General features: G+C 47.2%; 2 protein-coding genes across 8 annotated transcripts in view; one reads left to right on the forward strand and one right to left on the reverse strand.

The window, feature by feature from the left end:
- The window catches only part of Pld3 (phospholipase D family member 3), a 22,109-nt gene extending 9,302 nt beyond the window's left edge, over positions 1–12,807 (reverse strand). Inside the window, exons 1-2 of one of the 4 annotated variants that reach the window (XM_015496848.2) lie at positions 12,632–12,807; positions 109–141 (exon numbers count right to left, since the gene is read on the reverse strand). The gene's annotated coding sequence lies outside the window, so the exon portion shown is untranslated. The remainder of the gene's footprint in view (positions 1–108; positions 142–12,631) is intronic. The other 3 variants (XM_015496850.2, XM_015496849.2, XM_048790900.1) reach the window with 3 other exon arrangements.
- A 57-nt stretch (positions 12,808–12,864) lies between these two features.
- CUNH19orf47 (chromosome unknown C19orf47 homolog) overlaps positions 12,865–12,925 on the forward strand; it is a 20,881-nt gene continuing 20,820 nt past the window's right edge. For all 4 annotated transcript variants that reach the window (XM_048790903.1, XM_015496855.2, XM_015496857.2 and 1 more), the window contains exon 1: positions 12,865–12,887. The gene's annotated coding sequence lies outside the window, so the exon portion shown is untranslated. The remainder of the gene's footprint in view (positions 12,888–12,925) is intronic.

Consider the following 12,925-nt stretch of genomic DNA (forward strand, 5'->3'; position numbering starts at 1 on the left):
GCGTGTGTGGCTGGGGGATGGGCTTCGCCACACTCCACCCCGAGCCCCCGGGAGGGGCGGGAAGACCACCGAGAAATGGGAACCCCGCATCTTTTCTGGTCTACAAACCTTGTGAGTTTTTGTACCGTGGGCATGCATTACCTAGTCAAAAAATAAATACATAAAAATTAATAATTAAAACGCTTATAAAATAAGATGGGGAAAATCAAGGTTGAATGGCATGATTTGGAGATGAAGCGACAAAACCAGCAGAAGACTCAGCCCACGCTACGGATGGGAAGAGAGAGGTGGGGGAAGGTGGTGGCGGACTTTCTGTCGGAATCTGTGTGGATTACGGTATTTGATTTTTTTTTTGTTTAAGCCAACTGATATTTTCATAGGGATTAAGACAAAAATATTTTTGAGGTCCGGGCTTCTGGATCAAATCCCATTTCTCCCAAGTAGGATTTAAAGCCACACCTGTAGAAATAAACTGGAGACCCCTGCTCCTGCTCCTTTCCCTTCTCTCTCCTCTGAACCCGTGTCCCCCAAACACATAGGAAGTCAACAGATACCTGCAGAAAAGGAACTCTTGAGAGAAGCAAGTGTCAGAAGTGGTTGCCTGAAAGGAAGTGGAATTTTGGGAGGGTTTTGGATTGCTGCTTCTTTTTATATAAACCTATTTTTTTCTCCTTTTGATTTACTTTATTTTATTTTGATTTTGGCAGTGTTGCCCATTGGACCAAGGGTTTCATGCATGGTAGGCAAGCGTTCTACTGCTGAGCTTTTAGAAAATTTTGAGAACTTGCCATCCTTCTGCCTCAACTTTCAGGGTAGCGGGATTACAGGCCTATGTCAGAGCACTAGGTCCGTTTTAGTTTTGAAAACTGTGAAATGTAAGCTACTTACAGAGAAGTATAGAAAACATCTCAGAACAGGTTAAGAAAGACGTATAGCTAGGTGTGGAGGCACAGACCGGTAATCCAAGCAATTAGGGAGGCTGAGGCAGGAGGATCGCAAGGCTCAGCAATAGCGAGGTACTAAGCAACCCAGTGAGACTCTGTCTCTAAATAAAATACAAAAAAAGGCTGGGGATGTGGCTCAGTGGTCAAGTGCCCCTGAGTTCAATCCCTGATACCCAAATGTGTGTGTGTATATATATATGTGTGTGTATATATATATATATATATACATACACACACACACATAATACACACACACATAAAAGGGCTGGGGAGTGGTTCAATAGTTAAGCACCCCTGGATTCAATTCCTGGTACCAAAAAGAAAGTATAAAGTGAACACAGCTATTGCTTGTTTTAGTACTTTAAAAAAAATTAAGGGACCTGGGCGAGGTGGCACAAGCCAGTAATCCCAGCAACATGGGAGGCTGAGGCAGGAGGATGGCGGGTTCAAAGCCAACCTCAACAACAGCGAGGTGCTAACCAACTCGGTGAGACCCTGTCTTTAAATAAAATACAAAGTAGGGTTGGGGATGTGGCTCAGTGGTTGAGTGTCCCTACCTGGTGCCTCCCCCCACTCCCCCAAATTAAGGGAATGCATTGCTTTTTTTCTTTCTTCTAGAAGAAAATCTCAAAAGGTTCTCCCTGTCACTCCAAGATTCAACCCAGATCTGAAGGAATAACTGGAGAACCCCTCATTAGCATCTGATCCCAATAGTGGAAGGCAAGAGAATTCCAGATCTCTTTCTCTCCCAGACAGGGATGGGTTAAAAAGGATCCTGCAGGAAAAAGGGCAATAGCTCAAGGTGATCTGAAACCCAGGAGGTTATCAGAGCAGAAGATAACAGTCTTAAGGAGTGGGCCAAAGTGTTGTGGGGAGGTGGGGGAGAGGCAGGAAATGTCAGACTTTAAATTTTGAAGGCATTGGTGAGAAATGTTTTATATAAGAATGTGGGGTTGAAACAGCAGGTGAAGTGAACTTAGGGTAGTCAAGATGAGTAAAAATATAACAGAGGGGCATGGAGAACTGGAATGGCCAGGCTAGACCCACGACAGGAAGAGAACAGACACCATTCACACTGTCAGGGGCCATTGGCTTTCAAGTTGTACAGAGGTTATAGGTCTGTAAGGATGGATATCCAATTTTAGTTCTTTTTATTTTTAACCAAAGCAATATACCAAAGATCTTTCTAGCAACCACTGAGTGGCAGTTTAGATCTGATTAGATTGCAAGGCAGTTAAAACGGTGGGTGCTGGAGCCAGACACCTAACTGAGCCTGAGCTTCAGTACCTCTGTGTGACTCTTGGCTTCAGAGAAGTGCTAACACCTCCATGCCTCGGTCTCCCTTTCTGCAAAAGGAGCATGGTGACAACAGCATCTTTTTCATAAGGTTCATTAGTTTCACTCATTTATTAAGTATCTGCTGTGCACCAAGTATTGTTTTAGGCCCTGGGGGTACAGCTGTGAATAAAATAGACACGAGGGAAGACATAACCAGTAAGATCGCAAATTAGGCCTCCATATTCACGGGTTCTGTATCCGCTGATTCACCCAACTATGGACTGGAAATATTACAAAAAATTATGTTTGTACTGATCATGTATAGACTTTTTCCTTGCCTTTATTCCCCTAACAATACAATATAACCATCATTTACATTGCATTTACATTGCATTAGACACTATGTCTAGAGAAGATTGAAATATACAGGAGGATGTGGGTATGTTATATGCAAATAGTACTTTTTCTTTTTTTTTTGGTACCAGGGATTGAACTCAAGGGTACTCAACCACTGAGTCACATCCCCAGCCCTTTTTGTATTTTATTTTTAATAACTTTTTTCAATATTTTTTTTAGTTGTAGTTGGACACAATACATTTATTTATTTATGTATGTATGTATGTATGTATGATGCTCTGGATCGGACCCAGTGCCTCACACATGCTAGGCGAGCATTCTATCGCTGAGCCAAAATCCCAGCCCCTTTTTTGCATTATATTTAGAGACAGGATCTCACTGAGTTGCTTAGGGCCTCACTAAGTTGCTGAGACTGGTTTTGAACTCTTGATTTTCCTGCCTCAGCCTCCTGAGCACTGGGATTATAGGCATGCACCACCATGCCTGGCGTACTTTATTAATTTTTTTTAAGGTGTAGATGGACACAACACAATGCCTTTATTTTTATGTGGGCTGAGAATCGAACCCGGGTCCCGCCCGTGCTAGGCAAGCGCTCTACTGCTGAGCCACAATCCCAGCCCCTGGTGTACTTTATTTTATATAAGGGATTTGAGCATCTGCAAATTTTGGTATCCCTGAGGGTAGGGTTTGTGGAGCCAACATCTGACCCCTAGATACTGAAGATGAATGGAATATGCTGGAAGGTAACACCTGCTGTGGAGATTTGGGGAACAGGGGTGGGGGTGGAATGGTGTGCAGTTTTAACAAGGAGGTCAGGGAAGTCCTCACTGAGTTGGGGCTACCAGAGGAAAACTTCAAGGAAGGAGGGAGAGTACAACCTGGACTTCAGGGGGAGAAAGGGTACAAAGGCTGAGGCAGGAGTTGGCCAGGCGTGAGGGGAGGCGGGAGGAGGACAGTGTGCTGTGGTGGAGTAGGCTGGGGAGAGAGGGACATGAGTCAGGGAACTGATGGAGCCACATCCTGCAGGGCTACGTGGACGGTGGTGAGTAGGACAGGGTCACAAGTGGGTTCCCAGCAGAATTAGGTTTATGTTGGGGGTAGTGGTAGGTTGAATGGTGGCTTCAGAAAAGATATGTCTGAGCAGGGCACACTGGAACAAACCTGTAATCTCAGCAACTGAGAGGCTGAGGCAGGAGGATCCCAAGTTTGAAGCCAGCCTGAGCAACTCAAAATAAATAAAAAGGGCTGGGGATGTAGCTCAGTAGTGAGGAACCCTGGATTCTACCCCCAGGACCAAAAAAAAAAATAAAAATAAAAAAAAGGAGAGAAAAGAAGAAAGATATGTCCAGTGGTATTACCTCTGGAACTTGTGTGACCTTGTTTGGAAAAAGCAGGTGTAATTACATTTAGGATCTTGAGATGAGATCATCCTGGGTTATTTGGGTAGGCCCTAAACACAGTGACAAATATCCTTATGAGACAGAAGATACCCAGAAGGCCACATGACCAGGGAGGCTGAAATGGGGGTGAGGTGGCCACAGCCCAGGGATATGGGGAGCCATCAGAAGCTCAGTGTAGTGCTGAGGACAGAATCTCCTCTAAAGCTGCTGGTAGGAGTGTGGCCGTGCCACCAGCACTTTGAGATTTTAGATTTCTGGCCTCCCAAACTGGGAGAGAACACATTTCCTTTGTTTCAAGCTGCCAAGCTGTGGCTACAGCAGCGTCTAGGACACTAGCACAGATGTTCAGCTCCCTCTGGCTGTGTGGGGCCCAGGGAGGCTGCTGGGAGCACACAGGCAGGAGATGAGGGTAGACAGGAGCATGGGGTCAGCCAGGGGAGAAGGATGGGTGGGCTCTAGAAACCTTCTGAACATGGAGTGGATGAGGTTTCTGGACTGGGTGTGTGTTCGAGAACAAGAGAGGCACTCAAGATGACTCCAAGGGTTTTGGACTGTCCCCTGGGAAGAATGGTCAGGGGAAGACCGAGGGAGAAATAAGTTCGGGGAAAAGATCAGGGGTTTGGTTTTGAACATATAAAATTTAAGATGACTAAAAAAAGCAATTAACACAAAAAATGTAGAGTCAGCGGTATGGTTTGCGGGGTGTAGCTTGACTAGCATGTGGGCCTTGTGTTCCGCCCCCAATGCCACACACAAAAAAGGCAAGTGTAAGAAGAGCCACTGAAGCCAGGTGTGGTGGCACATGCTTGTAACCCCAGCAACACAGGAGGCTGAGGCAGGAGGATTACAAATTCAAGGCCAGCCCAGGCAACTTAGGGAATCCCTGTGTCAAAATAAAAAATAAAAAGGGGTGGGAACTTATGGGCTCAGTGGTAGAGCACCCCTAGGCCCAATCTCCAGTGCAGCCAAAAAGAGCGTGTGCCACCATGCCTGGCTTGAATGTGTATAATTTCTACAGAAATTAAATCATAATGAGGCTCAAGGGCTGTGGCTGCCGCTGGAGAAGAAATCTGCCCCGTCCCCAGATGGGGTTGAGCAGTAAAACTGAATCAGACCCTGTAGTGGGTGCTGGCATGTCTGCCTGGCCCACCTTGGTGCCTGTGTTCCCAGGACCCCAGAATCCCCATAGGGCCCCAGTGCAACCAACCCAGGCAAATCCTTATACTCTGCTTTCTTGATGATGTGGAGCACACCACGGCCAGGAAGCCCGTTCCCTTCTAACTTACAGAATATTCCCCCAGGCCCCTTGGCTTGTGGCCATGCCTGCTTTGGGGTGTGATACCGCAACCCACAGAAAATGAGGAAGCAGAACCCTCTGGGCTTTTAAGACCTGTGCTTCCTGAGCATCCCACCTCCTAGTGAGAGTGACAGTGGCAGTTTTGATCTCTCCTTCACCAGCAGCCCTGGTTCAAAGCCTTTGCCATTTTCTTGCCAAGTGACCTTGGCCATGGATTTTACTTCTTTGATCTCTGCTGGCCTCAGGTATTTGTGTGTGTGTGTGTGTGTGTGTGTGTGTGTGTGTGTGGGTGGTGCTGGGGATTGAACCCAGGGCCTGTGCATGTGAGGCAGGTACTCTTCCACTGAGCTGTAGCCCCAGCACTGGTCTCATCTATTAAACGGTAATCTCCAAATGGTTACCTGGGCCAGTCCACAGCCCTGCTGGCTCAGGGTTTTTTTTTGGGGGAAGAGGCTCCCTTCACTGAGCCTCTTTCATTCTCTGATCAACTGGGAGATAAATAATACCAACATCACATTTGTTGGGAAGAATCAATGAGGTCAAGCTGGTGTGGTGGCCCATGTCTGTAATCCCGGCGACTCAGGAGGCTGAGGCAGGAGGAACAGAAGTTTGAGGGCAGCCTGGGCAATTTGGTGAGACCCTGTCTCAGAATGCAAAGGGCTGGTGATATGGCTCAGTGGCAGAGTGCTCCTGGGTTCAATCCCCAGGGGGGAAAAAAAAAAGTCAAGGATGGAGCTGGGATTGTGGCTCAGCGGTAGAGCGCTCGTCTAGCACGGGCGGGACCCAGGTTCGGTTCTCAGCACCACATAAAAATAAAGGCATTGTGTTGTGTCCATCTACATCTAAAGAGTGAATATTAAAAAAAAAAAGCCAAGAAGATCATGAACAGCAGACACCAAGTTCATCTCCTGCTATATGCTGGTTGGTGAGGTCTGTGGCCCCTAGTACCTTGTACACACTATTATCACCACCAATAGACTTGTATGTCCCTCAAAGAACTATAGTCTGTATCTGATTTATTCCTCTTTCCCAGGGTCTTGTGCACTGGACTCTCTCCATAAATATTTGTTGAAAGCAGAAGAAATACAAAAGAATGGAAAACTTTGAGGGAAGACTTTTCTAGATGTTTTTCTAGACCAAATGATACTTGTTTTATTCACAATGGTAACCAGCTTGTGTTCTAAGCCCAGAACAGACTGGGTGGGTGCAGATAATGGCATGTCAGCTGACAGTGGGGGAAATTCAAGGTGGATTCAAGCCAGCAGAGAATAAAGAATAGGGGACATACTAAAATACCTAAGTGGATCCCACCATCGTATCCACCCAGAAGAATGGGGTCCTAATTAGAATAAGATATATTCCATGCTTGTATGATTTTATCAAGTGGATTCTACTGTCAAGTATAACTAAGAAAAACCAAATTTAAAAAAATGAGCAGGAGACTACTAAGGCATATATGAATCATCTAGAAATTGACAGGTCTTCCAACAAAAATGCCCTCAAGTTTAAAGGCGCATATTTTCACTTGATGGGGCAGGCCCTTTTGGACTGAACAATCAAGAGTTGGTGGCCAACTCTACAGAAAATAGTACACTAGTTTTGTAAACAATTTAAAAAAATTTTTTTTTAGCTGTTGATAGACCTTTATTTATTTATATGTGGTGCTGAGAATCAAACCCAATGCCTCACACGTGCCAGGCAAGTGTGCTACCGCTCAGCCCCAGCCCCAGCCCCAGCCCCTACTTTTTTTCTTTTTTTTTTAAGAGTAGAAATTTTATTTCAAAGAACACCTTAAGATAAATACCCCTATAGGGAGAGAAGATGCTTGGTCTGAAAAACAATTAAATAAGTCCAAAAACCATCTTAAATGGTAAATATTACTAAATCTAAAAATCTGAGTTCCCACTCAAAACTTTTCTGCTCCTATTCCTGCTCAGAACCTTTCTGTGACCATCGGAGCCAAAGTGCAAACTTTCTACCATATCATTCAGGGCCTGTGGACCCTCGCTCTCTACTACAGCCCCAAGTCCCCTTTCTGAATCCTAAGCCCCTTTTTTTTGGTTCCTACCTCTTGCCTAAACTCCAGCTCTGGAGGCTCCGTGGCCTCCTAGACACTTCTCCTGAGTATCCCTGGGCCCCTCACACCCACCACATCCCCAGCTGACCTCACCATCTCTCCTAAACTGGTTCTTTCTCCAGGTACTCATTTGGGGTGGGGGGCGGGAACCAAGGATGGAACTCAGGGGCACTCAACCACAGAGTCATATCCTTGGCCCTATTTTGTGTTTTATTTAGAGACAGGGTCTCCCTGGGTTGATTAGTGCCTTGCTGCTGCTGAGGCTGGCTTTATTTTTTTTAATTTATATTTAAAATCTATAGATCCTTGCTGTCCACCCTCGTGATCCTCCTGCCTCAGATTCCCAAACTGCTGGGATTACAGGCATGCACCACTGCACTCCGCCCAGGTACTCATTTTTTCTTTTAATTTTTTTTTTATTTTTATGTGGTGCAGAGGATCAAACCCAGGTCTCGCCAGAGCTAAGCAAGCGCTCTACCACTGAGCCACAATCCCAGCCCCTCATTTGTTTTTTTTAATCATCTTTATTTATTTTTATGTGGTGTTGAGGATCAAACCCAGTGCCTTGCACGTGTGAGGCAAGTGCTCTGCAACTGAGCCCCAGCCCCAGCCCCGGCCAGGTACTCATTTTAAGGAGAGTTATCCCACTCGTTCTTCAGGTCTCAGCCTGGGTGCCACTTCTTCCAGGAAGCCCTCCCTGACTCTTTCAGTCCTGGACCTTGTTTAGGACCCCATTTGGCCTCCTGATGATGTCTTCCAGCTCCAACCTGGCCTCTGCCACCTGGGTCCTCATTTCAGTCATCTCCCTCTGCTCCCAGCTTTTACTAGACCTTCCAATCCTGCCTCTATCTGATTTTTTTAAAATATTTTTTTAGTTGTCAATGGACTTTTTTGTTTATTTATGTGCAGTGCTAAGAATCGAACCCAGTGCCTCACACAGGCTAGGCAAGCGCTCTACCACTGAGCCACAACCCCAGGCCCCTCATCTGAATTTGACTTGTCCATCCCAGGTCAAACACTCTCTGTGGCTCCCCAGTGTCTCAGAACAAAGTCCTGGCTCCTTATTGTGCTCCCGGGGCCTGGGATGATCTCTCCCCGGCTATTCTTTGGTTCATTTTCTCACCGCAGTCAGACTGAATATCTTTCAGTTCCTGGAACCAAAACCACACATGCATCACTGATCCTACAACGCTGCTTCTCCTGCTGAGCACACCTTTTCCTCCTCTCCATGCTGCGTGTCCCTTTCCACCCACAAACCGCCTCCTCCACGAAGCTCTCCTTATCCCCCATGGCTGAATTAGGTATCCCCTCTGGGTCCCCCAGTCCCCAGTCCCTCTCCATCCCATCCCTGACACTCTGCCGGTCTCTCCTTTATTCTGACCCTGACCTCTCTGGGCTATCACTACTTGGTGACATGACTGTCTATTCCACTGGACTAATGAGTCGTAAGAGGCAGGGCCAGGCCGTCTCCATGACCACGGTGTCCCCAGCACCAGTGAGCACAGGAACAACACATACCATGCTCAGAGACCAGCTCATTCATCTATTTGGCCAAGCCCTGCTCTAAAAAGTGGGGATACAAGCCATATAAGCTGGGCACGGTGGTGTATGCCTGTAATCTCAGCAGCTTGGGAGGCTGAGGCAGGAGGATTGCAAGTTTAAAACCAGCCTCAGCAATTTAGCAAGACCCTGTCTCTAAGGGCTGGGGATGGGGCTCAGTGGTTGAATGCCCCTGGTTCAATCCCCAACACCCCCACCCCGCAAATAAAGTGGGTGGGTGGGGGATACAGTGCAAAACAGGGGAAAAAAATCCTTCTAGCCAGGCATGGTAGGCCTGTATCCACCTGTAATCCCAGCAACTCAAGCAGAGGAGGCAGGAGGATTATAAATTTGAGGCCGAATAGGGCAATTTAATGAGACTCTGTCTCAAAATAAAAGTGCTGGGGATGTAGCACCCCTGGGCCCAATCCCTAGTACTGGGGAAAGAAAAGGAGAGCGGAGGGGAAGGAAGGGGAGGGCCGGGACCCTTCTAATAATGAAATTCTCCTTTTTGGCAAGTAAGAATAAATGAGTAACATATGGTACATGCCTTGGAGAAAAATAAAGCAGGGGACAGTGGCATCACAACTGGAAATGAGTAATGTTCTAGTTCAAAAAATAACTCAGGCCAGTCTGGGGCGAGGAATATTATCACCATCCCTGTTTTTCAGATGGGTGTCAGGGTTCAGGGAAGCCACCTGCTCGCGTGGCACAGTATGGGTTGCTCAGCTGGGAATTTGAATCCAGAACTCAGTTCTGTTTCAGAACCATACACTGTTGAACCAATTCATGAGCAAATAAAATACAGCAGATCTCCTGTCATGGCCTCCTGCAAGGGACCCAAGTACCACGAGGGAGGTGTGAGCCTGTGGAGGTACAGGGTGTGGGGGAGAGGGTAGGCTCCCATGTTAGGACTTGCTCTGCTCAGAGGACTTTCTATACTTAATTTTCATGACAGTCTTTTTTAAAATCCCATTTAACAGACAAGGGAGCTAAAGGCTGACGTGTTCCATGGTTGGCACAGCCAGGAAATGGGGAGCCAGGATTTGAACACAGGCTGTTTCAGGGATCCAGGGACAGTGGCCCCGTGACAACCCCCTTTCCTTTTGTTTATAATCTGTAAATTCCTGCTACCCACCCATCTACCCTCCCCAATACCAGCTGAATACTACAGTGGTGTTTTTAGCCTCTCAAAACCCCACCAGCACCCCATCCCTCTCCAAAAATCTGAAGGGGGTATCAGAAGCTTTGTCCAAAGATAAAGGATATCTGAGTACAGCGTGAAGAGGACTCTCTTTCCAACAAGGCTGTCTCTTGCCAATCCATCCTGAGTAGGAGTTCTGGAGCTGCTGGTGCTCAGGGTGATAGCTTCATGTCACTTTGGATTGTGTCCTTCCTCTGCTCCAAATCCTCCTGTGGCTCCCACCTCGCTCAGAATAAAAGTCAGTCTTCTTTGTCGCTAAAGAGGCCTCAAACAATCTTCCTGCATCTCCTACACTTCTTCCCCTCACTGGGCTTCTGCTATTCCTTAAATACTCTTAAGTACTTTCCTACCTCAGGGCCTTTGCATTTTGTGTTCTCTCTGCAGAATGCCCTTCCCCCAGAGAGTCATGCCACTCTCTCCTCTCCTGAAAGTTTTTGTTAAAATGTCACTTTCTCAGAAAACCTTCACAGACTGATTTATTTATTTTGGTCCTGGGGATTGAACTCAGGGGCGCTTAATACTGAGCTACATCCCCAGCCCTTTTAATAGTTTATTTACAGACAGGATCTTGTTAAGTTGCTTAGGGCCTTGTTAAGTTGCTGAGGTTGGCTTTGAACTTGCAATCCTCCTGCCACAGCCTCCCGAGCTGCTAGGATTATAGACATGCATCACAGCCCCCAGCTATAAGACCATCCTATTTAAAACCACAGGTTAGCCAGGCATGGTGATACATGCCTGTAATTCCAGCCACTCAGGAGGCTGAGGCAGGAGGACTGCAAATTGGAGGCTAACCTCAGCAACTAAATAAGACCCTGTTTTAAATAAATAAATAAAGGGGTTGGGATGTAGTTCAGCGCTAGAGTGCCCCCTGGGTGTGATCCCTAGTACTGTCAAAACAAAGAATCCAACGAACAAACAAAAAACCAAACACATACACACACTCAGCAAAAACAAACATCACGGCAAGGTGTATAGCTCAGTGGTAGAGCACTTGCCTAGTATGTGCAAGGCCCTGGGCTCCATCCCCAGCATTACAAAATAAACACATACATACATACTACAACTTTGACCGTGTATTCTGCACCCCTCTTCTAACAAATCAAATAATCTACTTACCTACTTACAGTGTTCACTTCTTGTCTCTTACCCATACTAGAATGTAAACTCCATTAAGGCTAGGGACTTTTCTGCTTTGTTCACTGACTTGTCCCCAATGCTCAGCACTGTGTTGAACACACATGCTTAAGAAATATGTGTTGAATGACTAACTTGTGTTTTCATTCCTATATTGTACATGCCACATGCCCAAGGTCATGCAGCTCTTTAAGTACTAAGTGCTTAGTCTAACTAGGGTGTTCTAGCCCCCAAGGCTCACATCACTAACCACTGTACTATACTGCCTAAGATGGGCTGAATGAATAGGACTCAGGACTGTTGAATATGGGACTAAGACCCAGGAGACCTGGGTCTAAAATAACTGTAGTTTCCCTTGCAGAACCCTACTTACTCCCACAGTTCTAGCTGAATGCTGTCATTTTGGGGGTGGGGTCACTCCATACACCAGGATAAAGAGATAGGGATTAAGAATTTACAGAAGTAAGGTTCATGTGTGGTAATTGTGGCGGAGGTGAAGGCAATATGAAGATCGTGGGGTGGGGTGGCTGCCGTGGTAGGGCCTGTCACAGCAGTGAGGGAGGTCACCACAGGAATGAGTGCAGCTGGGAAGGGGGAGGGGTGGATTATGAGAAGGTGAAGAAGGTGACTGGATGAGAATGACATGGTTAATAACAATATGATCCCAAAGGCCGTGACAGGTTGACCATGCCATAAAAATGGATTTGCAGATTCTTGACGCTCATCCTTGACACGCATGTCCTTGTGTGTATTTTACAGATGAGGAAAAGGGGATTGGAGAGGAGCGATAAGCTGGTCCACGGTTCCGGGCGTTTAGAGGTGGAGCCGGGACACTGACACATCCCAAATAATGGACTCTCCTACTCCATATGGTGGGAATATGGAAAGGGTGTCGAAAATGAGGGAAGAGAAACAACTGTACGGCCGGTTGGCTCTTTATGGAGAAAACAAGGAGCATGAGGCACAGATGGAGACTGTCAGAGGAGCAATGGTGGCAGAGGAGAAAGGAAGACATAAGGGGTGGTAAACGTCGTAAGGAAAGCGTGGTAAACGTCGACATAGTGACGGGGGGGGGTGCGCGAAGGTGGGGTCTGATGACGATTTAGAAGTGAGGATTTCATGAAGGTGAAACGGCAAAAAAGAGGGATGCAGTCGACGTAAGGCAATGACGACTTACAGAGGGCAATGAGGACTTAAGGGAAAGGAAAAAGAATCAAAGGGATTGGTGGTTGCAGAAAGAGGGTGATGGCAACACAAGGGGAGTGGTGACGACTTAAGTGGGATACAGCATGAGAAGAAATGGGTGACATGAACATGGATGGCATAGAGGAGGGATGCATTATAGACAAGAGGATAACACAAGGAGGGCAGCGGGGCGCCGTGCCCCGGATCGCACAGTACCTGCACTCCTTGCCTTCCACTTCGGGACCCCACACTCACCTTCTAGACTGGAGCCCCGCCTTCCTGCCCCACCTGAGCGCAGGCTCGCTCCGGCTGGACGGCGGGCACGCGGGGGCCAGGCCTGCGCCCTTCTCATTGGCTGAGCTCCTACCTAGCGTCGGGTGAAGGAAAGCTCCAGGGAGCCTGGGCACGTTCACGTGACCACCCGCCGCACTCTCGATGGTAGCGGCCCGGCGGGCTAGAGCGGTCGCGAGCGGTCAGTCAGGCTTCCGGTGTTGAGGGCGGGCTTCCGGG

The sequence above is a fragment of the Marmota marmota genome, unplaced genomic scaffold (genome assembly GCF_001458135.2).
Source record: "Marmota marmota marmota unplaced genomic scaffold, marMar, whole genome shotgun sequence".
Taxonomy (NCBI): Eukaryota; Metazoa; Chordata; class Mammalia; order Rodentia; family Sciuridae; genus Marmota; species Marmota marmota.